The sequence below is a fragment of the Acanthochromis polyacanthus genome, chromosome 8, assembly GCF_021347895.1.
Source record: "Acanthochromis polyacanthus isolate Apoly-LR-REF ecotype Palm Island chromosome 8, KAUST_Apoly_ChrSc, whole genome shotgun sequence".
Classification (NCBI taxonomy): domain Eukaryota; kingdom Metazoa; phylum Chordata; class Actinopteri; family Pomacentridae; genus Acanthochromis; species Acanthochromis polyacanthus.
Window position 1 is genome coordinate 18,828,734 of NC_067120.1, and position 17,381 is coordinate 18,846,114.

The window sequence follows — 17,381 nt, forward strand, 5'->3', positions numbered from 1 at the left end:
GTATCTTGATTCATCCATTTGTGTATAAATGGCACTAAAATGTGAAAATAAGCTTTGGTTTTTGGAATACAGAGTTTCATGCTCTGTGTAAAGGAAATACAACCTGCATGTACTGGATAGGCAAGGTTTTTGGTCCACAATATGGAGGCTCAAAGAACATGAATGCACACTGGTCTGTGATTCTGGTATACCAGAGCAATGCTATGTTTCCAAACAAAGCTTTATCTCGAATACAAGCACTGTGCCATGTTTCAGTAGTATACCTAGAAAGCATATACTAAAGAGAACAACAACATATTATTCAGTATTATTCCAACAGCAGTTATCTTCAGTTTAAGGTCCTGCTGACAAGAATGTTTTGTGCTGATATTAAATTAATTTTTCTTCAGTTTTTCTGTACAAGTGACAGTTAGTATAATACAATATTTTGTCGGTCGGAGGGCTATTGCATGTAGTCAAACTTTAAACGTTTGTTCAAACTTGACAGAACATCAAATTATTAAACTTTAATGGCCAGTGTGTCTGTTAGGAAAGTTCATATGTAAAAAGCAGCTGCCTAAAGCATGATTTGTACTCCTGCGTTGAATCTACAGTGAGACTATAGCATATCTAACGCACTTATACTTGTGAACTGGTGTGTTTGTGTCACTCTGGAATTACACCGTCAAAATGCTAATTAGAGGTGTGGTTTGTATGCCACTGTATTGAGTTCCTTCTCGTACTTGAAATAATCAATTGCAACGGAGATCATGTTTAAAGATGAAGCTAACGGATGATGAACAACATCTACTTTTTGCAATACTGAGAAGAGCGATGTCCAAACCAAATGAGTCTTTGCACAGATGAGTAAATATGAAAATAAGGTAACAGAAAATGCTCACATATTGTTGCGTTTGTATTTCGAGCAAACCAGATACAATTACATGCTACATTTCTACATGAGATTTTGTTTCACAGAAGCATTATCTTCGCATAAATCAACATGCCATGTTAACTCACAGTTATTGCAGTTTGCATCACGACAACGAGGTTCACATCCGTCTACAGCTTAGGTTACAGTTGTACATGTGTGCAGATTCAACGTAGGAGTATAAATCAAGCTGAATTTTACAGCAATAACAAATCTGAGGGCTCACCTGCTACCACAGTGAGGCAGCGGAGGAAAAAAAAGTGAAGCAAAGCCATTTGCACTGTTCAAGTTCTTTGAAAAAGTAACAGCACAAGAAGGTGATTTACTCATGGGCAATTTTTTTCTCTTTACCTTATAGACACTATATGCCATTCATGTTCGTTTACTTAATTAGTGAATTGTACTTCCCTTTAGGGAGTAGTATTCTTTTACTGCTTACTCCATGAAACACTTGGAGTGCCAAGTACTAGCACTGACTAAAAAATTTTTTAAAATGGCAATATATTGTTTTAATTTATTGTCTATAAGCTTCCCAGATTCAAAGTGTCCTAACACCTGCAGTTTAAATTTCAAACCTAACACAACAGGAGGTTTAGTGCTTTATGGGCCGAGTGCAATGTGAGAGACAAAAAGTTATTACTTACACAAATCTAAGGATCCACCTCACATTGCTATATCATCCCTGTAAAAGGCATGTACATTCGTGGTGACATTTAAAGGACAACATTTGCACAGAGGACAAGCTATTGTATGGAAGAAGACAAAAAACCCTGATCTGAAGACGCTGAGAGACAGTGCCTATGAATAGGGAAAGACTGAAACATGGGGGGAAGAAAAGCGAGAGAGAAGAATGAGAAGATGGGGGAGATTAAGATGTAAAGAAGAGAAGGACCAAAACTACAAGCAGAAAGCTGATGTTAAAATTTCAAGTCAGGTTCCACTACACTCACCTCTCCACAGAGAGGCAATGTTTTACCCCTGAGAAATGTCAGTGTGTTGGGGACAGAAGCTCATTTCCCACCCAGAGCACGTCCATTGAGAAAGAGTGGGAGCTCGCAGAGCCTGGTACATAATAGTGGAATAACTGAGGCTGAAAGCTGAAGCCATGAGGAGATGGGATATAGGATTTTCTGCCGCTTCATGGCAGAGGGCTTGAATGATAAGACAGCCGTGGCAGTGGGATAGACAAGAGCAGAATAGATATGAAATAGAAACGGAGCTGCAGACCAAGACGCTGGGAAGTAGGAGAAAACTGTGTATGCTGCTGTTTGTTAAGGCGAAAGTAAGCCAGTGTCAACTACCACACGTTCTTTAAAAAGGAATCCACTATCATATTATAAGTATTAAAAGATGTTACTTGGGATGGAATGAAAATGGGACAAGAAGCAGACATTGCATTATTGTAAGTGATCCAGCAGTCAATTAATGCCATTTTTTATTAGTCCTCATGTTATGTGGAGTCCATCTATCAGCCAACAACAACGATAAAAGTTTTTAGATATCTTTTCAGTCTATTAGGGTACACAGAGTACTTTTCAGTGAAGGACCAGAAGCAATGCTGAGAATCATACAAAATCATTTTTGATTATGTAATTAGGAATTTAAAAAAAATAACCAAAAAGTCAAAGGTAACCCTGTAAAAAAGAGTGCATTGGTCATTTGTCATAACATTACTGGTTTGGTTGGCTCACTCTGTTCACATGCTCAAGTGTCGTAAAGGGAGACAATGAACCTAAAATTGTTCATGTTGTATGTGAAATAGACTAAGGCCAGGCTCAGACTACAGGAGTTTTAAAAGTCCTTACAGATTTTGAAGTTGGTCGCATTGCACACATAAGGAGAAACTGAAAGGATATTCAGACATGTACAGACTATAAGGTCTAAAAGAATGATGCATCACAGACTATATTAAGGATACTAAGATTATTGTGCCAATAGGGAGTTGTGCATCACATTACATGATCTCATGGGAAAGCAGATGTAAATAAAAGGGAGACTACGGTGCAACACCTTGCTGCAATGCTAATAACACCTTACAGCAGGGAAGAAAAATTAAACATGAAGAATGTGGATAAGAAATGGTTGAGTTGAAAGACTCAACAACAGATGGCTAAAAGAGAAGTCCTGGGCATAACCCTAACATTTGGCTCAGGGGTATTCATAGGATTTTTTGTTTACATCTATTGTTATCCATGCATAGGGAAAAGTCTGCAGTATGTTCCAGTGTGAATTAGTTCACCGGCCTGAGGACAGTGAGCCTCATAGAAGTCTTTATCACGGTGCTCCCTTACTAGCTAAACTCCAACAATGCTCTATGCTCACCAACACGGAAGTACCCACCTCCTCAGGTTGCTACTGCATTAAATGGTCAGAGGTACTACAGATAATACAGCTAATCTGCAACATTTCAACAGTGTATTCATTAAAAAGATGGTATAGATTATTGGCAGTGACTAAATATTAAATGACACAGATGAGACCAAGAACAAAAAACAATTTGATCATGTCAGTTAACGTTGGCCTCAAGGACTAGAACATTTTAAGTACTGCTTAGCAACAACATCTGTTCCCGCTGGCACTAGCCTGATAAATGTAACATCCTGATTTTAACTCTTCAATCTCAAACATCTTTGATGTTATGAAAGCAGCCCCTACAAGTCTGCAACCAGTCTCTTCAATTGTCAGGAGGGGTGAAACAGAGGGAAATCGGCCCAAAACTCCCGAGTCTCTGCCAGGTGTAAGTTGCTCTGGATGAAGAAATGTAATGTTAAGTAATGTAATGTTTGAATAACACTTAACAATGGAATAGATCATTTCCCTCCAAACATTACTGATAAGCATCTCTGCCAGTTTTCTTCAAACATTACAACGAAAACACTACCGTTAAACTAGCTCAAACATTTGGCATTTGTGTACTACAATGTCTCCTTATCAGTTGACATATACACAATACTGCTATATTTGCGATTAGATAACATAAGCTGATATTTTTTGTCTGGTTCTTTATATAAATCATTGTGGCTGGTCATCACAAGGGATATTGAAGACAACCACAGCTGGGAGTAAAACTAGTAAAAACGTGAGGCTCTGAGCAGCAGCTCAGCACTTTGGTGAAGGGCACTCTGACAGCAGTAAATGAAGTGTAGGCTGCGCTTATTGCCTCCTTTCCTAAGATTTTCTCAGCTCATCCAGGGATTTAAAGTGATGACCTTGAAGCATCTCCTCAGCTATTCAAGCTTCGCCTTCTTAAAGTACAGTTAATGGTGCCAATGACTAATCTGTTCACTTAGTCATGGGTGCTAATGGTACCTAACAAGTCTGCTTCACTGTAACTGTCTTTGCGTAACAAAAATCTGAATGCAATATAGAATTAAGAATGTGGACTTATGTCACTTATGTGGCAAAATGTTTCTGAGCTATGTGTGAGTGCGTATGCATATGCACGTGTTGGTACATGCCAACCAGTTTCAATTCCAGAAACAAACCCACTCCGCGTCATAGCTGACTTGTTCTACATAATTCCCAATTTCGACCAAATTTCAGTTTGTGTCCACTGAGACATGCTGGCAATATGATTCTGCTGTAAGCCACTTCAGCTTGAAGGAGCTTTTCCACAAGCAGGGTTCTCATTAGCTGCTCAATTGAACTTTTGTTTTGAGCAGAATCAACTATTCAGCTGACATACAATGTGTTCTGGCAATATAAATGATGTAGAGGTTCAATGAACGGAACATTGTATTTAAAATGAAATTAAAAAGTCCTCCCAGCTTTGTAACTTCTTCTCTAATGTGACAATATGAAGGCAGAGAGGGACACAGAAAAGTATGTGAATCCTGTTACCAAAACAAAAGCATTACAGTGCAGAACATAAATCCAAATGAAAAGCCAGCAGTTTTATAGAACTCTGACTGAGGCTTCAATGGCCTTCTCAGCAAGATTAAGTAAACTGTTTCATCTCTCTTAACGGCTGAAACTCAGCTTTAAGTGCTTTCTTTTGGTAGTACTACCTAAAATAAACACTTATTAGCTCACAGTAAATGGAGGAGTTCCTGGGTGGCATCAACAATTAGACTCACTGGCTCGTATTTTCAGTCTTTATGAGAGGTGCCTGTGTTCACAACTATTGATTTTAGCAAGGCCAGTGGAATCAAAAGATGGATTCTCACAGCAAGTGGTGAATCCCATTAAAAGAGGGAAGCTCTATATAACAGACAAATGGCCCACCATTACAGGCAGAAAGTTTGCAATTAAGATTTATTAGCGTAAGAGATGAATGTGTCTGAAGTACCAAATTTGGTTAAATACCAATATAGTGGTAAATCATGCAATTAATGGTAAGATGACCTGCAGAGAGAAAAGCAGTCTTGAAGGAAACATGCAAAACTGAAGACACAGGCAGCAGCAAGTAAAGTAAAACAAAGCACAACCACAAACCTCGCAATGGGAGTTACAGTATGTACCAACAAATAAGTGTTAGTGAGTGACATGGTATGTAATCTGCAGGATTTCCTGAGAGTTAATTTCATGATCCAAACAAGTCACCGAGTTGAAAAAAATGCAGACCACCAAGGAAGCCAGACAAGACAAAGGAGGTGAGATGATGTGCAGAGGACTCGGTTTATCCACGTCATTTCTGCTGAGGCGTTATCTAGCCGATTTGGAAAACTAGCAGAGATGATAACATCCTATGAGAATCTTTTTTTCTAACTTACTGTACTGCTGCAAACCATATGGCTATAAATCCTGATTAATTATAAATGTGGCGGTCAAGAAACTGTGTTATCACAGTTACCCACAGATGGTGGGAGCTCTTAACATAAATCCCTAGAAAAAGAAATAAAACTTACAGACTGGAAACAATAAAACTGACTCACAAGATGAAAACTACTGAAAAAAATGTCAGTGTTGTGCAGCCGCCACTCATATCACCCATGCATGCAACACAGAGAGAGAAATAACAGCAGCCGCACACAAAAAAAAAAAAAAAAAACATAAAGGGTGTGACAGCAACATGACAGAAATAAAGAGAGTGCTATGTGTAATAGTGTCATGCGTGCCGTCGTCAAGTTAAATATAGGTTAGCTGAATAAACCTTACTTTTGCAGATGAGTGTAGCAAAAAAGACATATTTTCTGCAGTCAATATAGTATGACTCAAGATTAGTGCTGGGCAACGATTAAAAATTTTAATCATGATTAATTGCACGATGTTCTGCAATTAATCACACTTTTATACATAAGATTAAATAATTAATATAAAAGCATTGTGTTCTGCACTTTTGTTTTTAAAATACTGCTACATGAACAAAAACACAGTAATATTTGGTTTGCAAACACTTCAAACAGATTAAGTGCTTTTTAACAGCAGTCTTCCCTTTACAGAGCAGCAGTTACCATATTTCTTGTAAATGTCAGCCTAAACATTAATATAATCAAACCTAATAAAACCAAAGCTATTTGCCACGTCAAGGGCATTAACATTTTATCTGGTTTGTTATAGAAAAACAAGTTAACCTGAGAGTCCAGGGCCACGATCATAACATTATAACAGGAACCTTTCCAGCAACAGCAATTTAACATTTATAAATCTGCGTTCTTAGTTTTTTTTCTGAACAGATACCAGTAGAAACATTTTTCTTTTATCAGGGAGCAGCAGAAACAGTCTATACATCGGGGACTGACTATAGCCCGTGTGTGGGTCGCCTGCTGGTGATGGAGGTTGAGGCTCATAGGTGCCGTCATTCATAGTGATCCCAGGTACTGATCAACATCCAGCCCTCCTGTGACCTATGGTTAGTCTGTCTGTGTATTGGAGCAATGGACTTTTGCAATAATAACAGTTAAAAAAAATGCATTTACGCATGACAAAATAATTGTCGGCGTTAATTTATTACCAACTAACGTGCCAAGCCTTACTCAAGACACATGGAATAAAGCTTAAACATCCAGGAACTGATGTGATAAAACATTCATACTGTGCAATGTTAATTAAGACGGACTTAAACATGCTTGCGACATGGTTTACATTGTAGATTTGCCTTTAAGGTGTTCATGTTGCATCAAGGGCTCATCCATATTGATGAAACACAGGATGGACTGAGTGTAATGGAGTGAATCCAATGCTATGTACTAAGTGGTTAGATGACTGGCTCTCCATGGGTATGAAGGGTAGGAAGATTCATGAGCCTAAGTGTATTTTGGAGCTGGTTCCAAGTATGTGTTTGTGCAGCAGCCGGTCACTGCTTAACGGTATACCAAGATCATGGGACTGTCAGAAATTACTGAAAACATGACGCACTCTTCTTTGCGATTCTGATGACTGGTCTTGTAACTGAGGTCAGATTACAACTGTCATGCTTCTAATCCAGCAGGGAACACATTGCTAATAATGGATGAGCTTCAAGCACCACACTGCACATTCCTGCCAGTGGAACACTAGTGTTGATTTTATGTTGGCAGAACACACTGTTGTTTACATGTGTGACAGCTAATTGTGACCTTTAACTGAAAGGTGGGGGTACAGACATCGTTCTTGGCTTGTTCTCCTCAACACAATACATATAAGGCATGCAGCAGAGAGAATGTATTGTGTAATCAAAACTCCTCTTTGAGTCCTAATTGTATTGAGGGATTCCATAAGGACATGCAGTGGGTGAATTCAGTGACTTGCAACCTGAGCTCATATTTTAGCTGCAACATTAACTACGAATCCTCTGTGGTTTCTTCAAGTCTCCCAAAGTAAATAAACTAAAAATATGGGCTGCACAAGCCGTTTTAGTAGTGCTGTTGACAGACAGCAATGAGTAATATGACGACCGAATCACCTCATTATTAGCTCACCTCCTGTAGCTGATTCACTGACAGATTTGACGAGTAACAGCCAATGTGAAACCAGATGATACTGTCAAAACAATGTCCTCACTGCAGCACTGAGGCTCAGTCATTATCCCCTGACAGTTCCAACTGTCTCAGTCGCCGATGTAGTTTAGCTTCAGTGTACTCAGTGGAGATCGAAGCAGGTCATTTGCCTTCAGCTTACTGAGTGTTTTTGTCTCTTTTAGGAAGACGTCAAAAAACGGCAAACACAAAAATACATGAACATTAATATGTTGTGATTAAAGCACACCTGCATGTGTAGCAATGTGTGTATGTGTCACGTTTCATTCCCTTCACCTATTTCTAACCTTTAAGCTAAGAGAAAAATAATAAAAATCTAACACCTTTCCCTAAGGGTGAAGACTGTCAGAAGACACACTGTATGAAATCTTCAGAGGTTGTCTCACTTTCTGCAGCCTGAAGGTTGACTACTGAGCTTCTGAGTATATTTCATGGAAACAAGACGGGTAAAAATGTATATTATTAATAAAAATTTCATCTGTTTGCAATTGCAGTCTATGGGCTGCATGGCTGAAAGCACTACCACCTGGAACCACTGTAGCAAGAAGGGGCATATTCAGGTACTCAAGTGAAACAAACAGAAAGAGTCGGGAGTGGAAACTCAACGAAAAATAGTTAGTGAGAGAGACCGGGGGAAAAAAACCCAAAAAAGGTGGAGGGAAACAAGACGGCAACAGCATTCCAGTGTAGTGTTTGGTATTGTGCAAGCTCTGGGAGAGTTGCTGCAGTCTGGCCTGGGAAAGAGCCAGTGCAGGTCCCTGGGGAGACCAACCCGTTGGCCTCCAGACAAACACCAGCAGACACAGCCAGATGTGTGGGAGTGCATAATACAGACAAAAAGAACAGGCAGATTTAATGACAACACACTCCAAGGAAATACAAATAACAGAGCTTCTTTCCAAAAATAAATACTGGCCATTTGGAAAATGTGATAACTGCTCAGAGTGAGATTCATTATGTAATGTGTGCTAGTAAAAGACAAAAGATGTCTGGGGAAAGCTGGAGTGTGGAGTTACTATGTACATACAAAAGTATAATATATGCTTAGCCTAGAGATATACAGTAACAGTATTCTAATATACACACATGTTGCAGCTGCACATCTAAAATAATGATTGGTAACCTTGTGAAACATTCCAGGTTCCGGCTCATTTAAAGCAGAAAAACATTTGAAACCTGCTTTGTAAAACAAACAAATTAATATGACACTATATGTATGCAGGGGTGGGAATTTTAAGGCTTGAGTAAAAAAACAAATTTACTTCTCTGGATGACTGCATCCAAAAATCCTCCATTCAATTTAAATACAATATTATTAAATTTATATAAACTAATAGTAACAATTGATGTAATTTAATGTCTTCCTTTGAAAGAAATGCAAGGCCACTTTTGCAGAGATATTTTTCTCCACTCACATTTATATTTGCATAACTTCTACCCGGTTACATAAATTCTGAGCATGACTAAAATGTTCTTCCAGGAAAATCAGACAACACGCTGCCTCAGTGTCCTTGTCGAGCAGGTAAAAATGTGCAACGTGATGCTGTCACAGACGAGCTACCTGCTTCTGCTTAGCTTTTAGAGAGGAAAAACTCAGTCATGTGCACATTCAATGTTATGGTACATTTCTTTTACATTTATGACACAACACTTGCTCACTAAAAGAAGCCTTAAAAGTAGATGACAAAGAAAACAGCCAGAAGGACAAAAAACAGATCTAGAGGCTGCTTTACATGAAACCTGCTGGCTTTTATGTGTCATGGTCAAACATGAGCCATGTTTCTTTGGGGATGCATAACAACCTCTTGCATGTAACTTCAGATTTGAAAGCAGTCATGGGGAAAACGAGGAAATGTGAACATACTGCATCTACGAAACATAAACTGAAACATCCAAACCCTGAATTACTTGCACACAACTGCGGCACTGTAGCAGGTTTATATTAATGCAGAATCTGGTCGTAGAGCTATAAATAACAAGCATGTCATCATGAGATTTTTTCCCTCTTTCTCACACACACAGTTTTCTTTTCTCTGTCTTTCACCTACACCAACACACACACACACACACACACACACAAACACACACACACACACACACACACAAACACACACACACACACACACACACACACTCTCTCTTTCATACCCACACTCTCCACACTCAGGCGTAAAACTGACACAGTGATTAGCCAGGGGCTGGTTGGTGATGACTGTGGAGAGCTCATGAAGGTTTTCTCCCCCCTGACTAACATATCACTCCCTCCCCTAAGCTTCCACTCCCTCTACTCTGAGGAACAGAGGCTTGTTTGGCACCAGGAAGCATCGAGGGTAGCATCGCACTGAGAGCTGAATATTCCTGCGGTGCCGGTGGGGGTGCAATGAACAGCAATCAGTTGGGATCACAGAAAATTCTTTTGCCTTCTAGACTGTACAATCAAACACTCGCTTCCAAAAATTGCCGGCAATAGTTTCTTTCGCTGGCACAGGCTTTCTTTTAAGGCAAGGCAGGGGGGCGTGATCACATCCGGTGATTCTTCTGCTGCATTAATGATTTTCATACTTTATATGAAGTGTACAATCTTTACTTTTTAACGAGAACAAGAAAGACGAAAAGAGAGAAATTCACAAGTTTTCTTACTCAAAAAGTAATTTAATGACTGTAACATTCCAAATTACAGATGAGATTAACTGGCAAACTTGCACAGTGCATGCAGTTCACTTCTTTTTTTTTTATTCCCTGAATCTGAACATGGGCTTTATCTAAATGATACACAGTCATGACATGTTCTATGCTGCTTCTGCCTCGAAAAAATATCTTTATATGGTCACTGTTAACTGTTAAGAATACCTACATACACAGTAAGAAGATGTAAAGATCAGGCTTACATGTAAAGATGTAATATGGACCATAAACTATTACTCTTTACACATATACATTCAAGACTAACTTATCCAGGCTTTTTGGAATACAGGCATGGGAATATATATGCTGAATATATAGGAGGATACAAGAGAGAGACAGCCTCAAGACAAAACTGAAGCTGCTGGAAAAACTTGTCCTACTTTCTTCAAAGAACAATCGCCTGCTTCTGCTACAGCGCTCAACTCTGGGAAAATGAGAAGAGGGGAACAGATTTGATAACGGTTCCCAATTACCACCAATAAAAAGAAACAGTGTTTCTGCGAGTGAAGAAACTCTCCTCCTTTTCCCATGCTGGTTTTGGACTGCGTTAGGCTGATGGTAATGGGGGACAGGCTTATTTCGCTAATGATTTAACCATGGCTTTGTCTGTTTCTCTGCCTGCTAACTGTGCTGTTTGGAGAATGGCTACGCTAATCCAGAAATCTGGCTCCAGCTTGGAAAGCATTCACAGCTGCCTTTGTGTGTTATGTGAAATCAGAGTTTATTCCCAAATGTGACAGTCATTGGTGAAAAAACAAAAGAGGAAGGTAAAGGAGATAATTAAAAGTCAATGCACTCCTAATCAGCTTCGTTTCATATCAAAGTTTAACTTCCATATACTGGCATTGCTCCCCATCATTGGGATTTTAAGAAGTGTCATAGAAAATTCTAGAAAAAAATATTTTTAACAGTTACCATAATTGACCCTTTGCTAAGCCCCTCCCACAAATGGCTGCTGTTCAATCCAACCTTAGCAACTGTAACTAGGCACGAGAGGTCTGTCAAGCTTTCAGCAGAAGACAATATGCCGAAGCGGTGTGCGTACGGTACTTGCAAGTCCGACGCTCGTTATCCGCAAAGCTTGGAGGGTGGTGTTGATTTTTTTGCATTCCCCAAGCCAAAGACACAAGAAGAAAGGTGCCGTGGTGGATTAAGCAGTGTGGGAGACCACATGATCAGCTGAATCCCTCCAAAATCAATAAGAACACCTACGTCTGTTCTAAGGTAAGTTGCTAGCTAACATTAGCTAACCGTAGCTCTGTGTGTTAGGTCAGATAACATTAGCAAAGAAAGATGTCTCAATGGAAGGTTACTTCTCTTAAAACCTGAGCTACTGTGTATTATTTGAGCAAAATAAATACTGGTGATATGTAGAGACAACTTCTGACATACTGGTAGCAGCAATCTACGGGTCTCCGCCTACGTCTGGCTTTGGCGACAACAGATGAGATCAGTACTGCATTAATGTTGTAACCCCTTGGTTTGTGCCACTGTTGTGGCAAACTTGTGCAAGATATTGCTGGGCTTTGCTGTGCCTTAATGAGTTCAAGTGTATAGATCAGCCCCACTATATGTGAGCAATATCCTGCCGCGCTGTAAACAAACACAAATTCAGCTTAGCAAGAAATGGGCAGACACATGATAATGACAGTTGACATAGCATTAACTTAAATGTATATAATACATATCAGCTTACCCTGCTGTACAAGAACATTGTTGTTCTTGTATATGATTATTTTTGACGTGAAGTGACAATACATGGGGTGTTTGGCGCTTACACTGAGATCTGTGCACTTTTCCCTCTATTTTAACGTCCTCTTCATTTGCACTCCGCCAACATTTAATCTGGTGAATGTAGTTCTCAAAAGCATATCGGAGACCCTTCTGTCTGCTTCTCTCAGATATCGCTGTAGAATATGTCCAGAAATGTGCACATATCTCCTGAGAAATATCACTCACCGGTACCGCTAAAAACTCCATATTTCATGCTAGGAGGGAAAGCTTGACAGGCGTAGCAACAGTAACCAAGGGGGGTGGGGCTTAGCGAAGGGTCAACTGCAATAGTAATCACAGCAAAAACAACAACCACTTGATCAATATTTGCAGCATTTTTTGTCAAGTAGTTTTGGGAGAGACATGCATATGTCATTTTTACAACCTGAGAAATCATATTTCTGAGTATCTTAAGGTAAAAAGAGGAGCAGGCCAAGAAAATACTGCTGGCATCAAGAGCTTGAAAGATAATACTGCATCATCCAATTACACTCAACCCAACACCATATCTGCTCTTAACTGCCAAGTGCAAAACAAACCAACAGCAGCAAAAACTAATGGATACTGGAGAAGGCAGAGGCTGTGGGAGAGAAGCCATCCTACGCCACTATCGCTTCCAGATGAAATGCGCAGGGGACGAAGGCGAGGAGATGCCTGTGGGTCAAAAGCTTTGAAATGGAGAATCTATGTATGCTTTGTACAGCAGTTCACTCAGGGTACAACACCTCTGCCTTTGCCTGAACAAGCATTTTATCCACCTTGCTTCTGCCACCCAGCCTGAAACTATATGAGCTGGCACATGTGTGTGAAACCAACCCTGATGGGTCTCATTAAAATAGAAGAAAAAGAAATTCAAAAAATAAATAAATAAAAAAAAAATCACACATTTCCTCCTCGTGAGGGGGAGTATTTGCTGCCAGCAAGTGTTTTCTGCTACTACAGGTAATAAGATATGAAAAATGTGCTCATTTCAGCATTAGTAGTTTCCATATATGCCACATGTATCAGTTTCTTAAAGGGGTATTAAGAATTATCATAAATTTAGCTGCAATTTTTTTTTCCAATTCTCAGCTATTTTTTCTGCAAATACTTCTGGGGTAAGGACTTTGCTTGATTTGTACCGCTTGGCTTCCCAGCATACGTTTCATTTGTTTTAATAATGCCCTTTGATTTATATTACAAAACCCAGTACCCTGCCATTTAGTCCATATCTTCAAGGTCGCCATACAAAGCACCAGAGAAAACCAAATGTTACAGACAAAACTAAAGCAAAGATAGCCGTCTGGTGTTTCTTTGTAAAAGGTCAAGTACAGCACATGAAGTATCTATTGTTATTACACACACACCCAACAGTAACATCTGTGGTGGGAGCTGTGGAGACTGAACACATGCAAATAGAGCAGGACCCAAACCTACAGAGACACGACAACACAGATGGCTGCTTTTTACCCAGCTGGCACTGAGACATATGGAAACAGAGATCATTAGTGAGATAATAGGTGCATGACAATGTTAGCAAAGGTAAGTCATCATCAACAAAATCCTTAAAAAATGTAAACATTTTGCTGAACCTTTACACAGAACAAAAGTGCTCAAGTATATAAGCACTGCACTAAATGATATCTGGATATTGACAATACATAAAATCAATATTTTTGGAAGAACCAGCCCCCCCCAATAAAAAAAATACTTAAAGAGACAAAAACAACAAAACAAAACTCTGTCAACCCTAACCCCGGGCTCAGAGAAGGCATCCATCTGCAATTATAAGGTGATATTATACTATTTTGGGGTTCACAGCTCATTCCACAAACTCCAGCTGGCAAAAAATAATTACAAAGTTTCTTTCGTAAAAGAGATATAGAGCTTCAGATATTAAAATCTAATCCTGGTCTAATAGGAAAAAAATGTGATGTGGAAACATGAAGACTTCATTGCACACATGACGAGAATGGCCTTTTAGTAATGCAGGAGAAATCTTGTATCCTGCAGTTAAAACTAGAAATTAAATGATGATACTGGATTTATATATGAGGGAGGAGGTGCTGATTTCATTTGAAGAATCAGGCAAATTAACTTTTTATGAAAAACTATATTAGATACAAATTTATACTAAGGCAGAATATTTGTATATATCTTTGGCCATGCCTGGAGGGGATCTTTATGCTTGAATTTACAACATTTGACATCAAAATCTAATATTCATATGATGTTTCACTGCATAATTTAGCTGCAGTGCATCTTATCTGCTTCTTCAGTTATTCAGGACATTAGGCCCTGTGGCAAAAAAACAAACAAACAAACAAAAAACAATAAATGATGTTCCCAAAAAAATTACAGGAGCTGTTATACATACAGGCAGGTGACAAATTAACTGAAAGACCTAAACCTTTGATGCCTACAGCTATGGGATCCGGTGGCTCTTTGATGCTGTGAGCGTCATTTGGGTCCAATCATTCTCTAAGAGGGAACAGTCACTCCAAATCAGTCTGTTCTGAGTAATCACCTACATCGTATAATAAAACATTTCTATCTTAATGAAAGTGGTAGCTTCTAGGGCTGGACTGAATATCCGGATATCCAAATATGCGGTTGTTAAGGTGGTATTCGAATATTTATTTCCGAATATTCGAATCCTCCCCCTCCCTCACTTTGGACGATGTCGCACGATCAGTATTCGGCTTGTCAATTCGCGCACCCCTCCTCCATTGGACGTTGCGAACTGATCGTAATGTGAGGCTCGCTCCGTTCTGTTACGTTCTGTCTGTCCGTCCCTTACGAACCAAATATTCGGCTCGTCCCACTGTGTTAGCTAATGGTGTTGAAAGGCTAATTAATGATTAGAAAACTCTTGTACTCTGCTAGCACTCGAACAAAAGAGGGAGTTTTCATGGAAAACATAAAATTGTCTGGGTGACCCCAAACTTTTGAATGATAGTGTGTCTAATACGGATAGAGGGTTACACAAAGATACGCTAATAAATATGTTGCAATGCGTGGAGCTGTAATCAATATCATGTCTTGTTAGTCGTCAAGTTGAGAAAACTGGCTTCAGGCGTACAGTTTTTGTTTTGGAGAATGCCAGTAATGGAGTAGAGAGTAGAATCAGCAGAAAACTGAACACAGCATGACAGACTAATCACAGCATGACTTGGGTCCATGGGGAGTAAGCAGACTCTCTTGGCATCAACTTTTAGAGAGGCAAAATACAACCACAAATACAGTCCAAGGGAGGCAAATATTGCAGAGGAACAAACTGAAGTTTTGGTAGCTGATAAATTGAAATGTGAATGTGGCATGGGCTAATCTAACAGTCACGAAAAGGACATGACAAAAACACAGATGGACAATCAGACCAAGACACACACACATACCAACACAAAACAGACAAAAACTCACAGTGCAGCGAATCAAGCAGCAGCACTGGCAGCCATGGAGTCCCAGTTGGTGAAGCAGAGGAACACCTACTGCTGGAACCTACAGATGACACAGAGACAGAAGGCAGAAAAAGACAAGTTAAACAAAACGAATGAGAGAATGAGGAAAAAAATAAAGAGGGAGAGTGACAGACAGAGACGCAGAGAAAGCAGAAAACAAAGATGGAGGAAGAGAAAGGGAAAGAGCATTTTGTTATTTCGCCTGAAGCAAACCTCGGCACATCGTGGCTTATTTTCAGAGCAAATCATTGTTCTGGCACGCTGCAGACGAAAACATATTAGATTCTCTGCTACGCAGACAAAGTCATCTAAAAGCCAGAGACACTTTATTAGGCTAATGAATGCAACTTGATGCAAATAAAAACTTTCGAGCTTCAAGTAGCCCTGAGGTCTAGCTCTTTGCTACAATATTTTTCTCACATCCAACAGTAGGACAAATATCATTTACAATTTTTCTTAAATTAATCTTCTTGGCAAACAGAAAGAGGTGGCTGGCTGAAAACATGACTGTGGGCTGTGAACAAAGCTGGTATGTTGGAGTTGTTTCATTAAAGTATGTCTGAAATTGCATATATTGTACGAACATGGACACACGTGGTTTCTAACGATGTAAGCAGTGCTTCCAGGGTGAACTACTTTACCAAGACTTGTGTGAAAATTACATTCTGGCAAGCAGCTCCACAACAGCTGTATCATTCCAGAAATATCAGATCTAGCGACACACTTAACACTCAAGGAATGCTGTCCTCATCTTCTGTGCAGAAGTAATAAAAAAGTATGTACTGAATTATTTTTAGTAAGCACTGGGTGGTTTAAGCAAAATTTTGCTTTTACTAGGTATAACTGTGTCACGTTTTACATTGTTAAATACATATGCAATGCTCAAGTGAGCAGCATGTGAGCATCTTTCTTGTGCTAGTATCCAGTGTGCTGAAAATAAACTGGACAGTAACAGTTCTGCTAATCCAGTTGATGGATTTAATGCCAACTGTGAAGGGAAGGCATATTTTCTGTCAGTGAATTGAAATTGCTCAGCCCATTTGTGAATTCTATCCCCTTTTAGCTGTGGGATCAGTTCGAGGTGTTCTATTGGACACAAAATAGGTGGCTCTAGGAGTGTTGCTATGCAACCGAGGAAAATTTCAGGAAATAATGCAAAACCATCCCCCCATATTAAGGATTCTATCTTAAAAACCGCCCTGCATTAATGCAGCCGAGGACGAAGCAGCTTGTTGGGGAATAAAAATAACCACAGTCATCTCAGGAGCCTTGACTTTCTTTTTTAATGAACCCATTTATTTGCTTTACAAATGGAAAAATGAAGTGTCAAAACTGGGAATAAGGCAGAAAAAATCCTTGGAAGTTTTGTTGCGATGATAAAATCAGTCAACAAATATATAAATAAATGAGTTTTCATTTCAAAAGTGTACCTTTGTGTGCAAGCTTCCTTTGGGTTCATCCTGGTTGGGGTTGGGTTATGATTATTGTTTTCTCACCATGTAATTTCAGAGATCTCAGGATATGGCGTTATTGCTGCCCTGGAGTCCAGAAGGGTAAATAACACTGGTATTGTTTTTGTTATGTTTTTAAACCGCACCGTTACCAGTGAAGAAACAGGAAATTGGGAAAGTGAGCGGCGGAATGACATGCAGCAAATGGTCAGGAACCAAACCTTGCTAG

At 39.4% G+C, this 17,381-nt stretch overlaps 1 protein-coding gene across 6 annotated transcripts in view; it reads right to left on the reverse strand.

Moving 5' to 3' along the window:
- Positions 1 to 17,381, reverse strand: part of peak1 (pseudopodium-enriched atypical kinase 1) — a 113,225-nt gene that overhangs the window by 38,424 nt on the left and 57,420 nt on the right. For 4 of the 6 annotated variants that reach the window (XM_022210608.2, XM_051951753.1, XM_051951755.1 and 1 more), the window contains one exon: positions 15,664 to 15,741. The gene's annotated coding sequence lies outside the window, so the exon portion shown is untranslated. Of the gene's footprint in view, positions 1 to 12,450; positions 12,547 to 15,663; positions 15,742 to 17,381 lie in introns of all 6 variants that reach the window. The other 2 variants (XM_051951754.1, XM_051951757.1) reach the window with 1 other exon arrangement.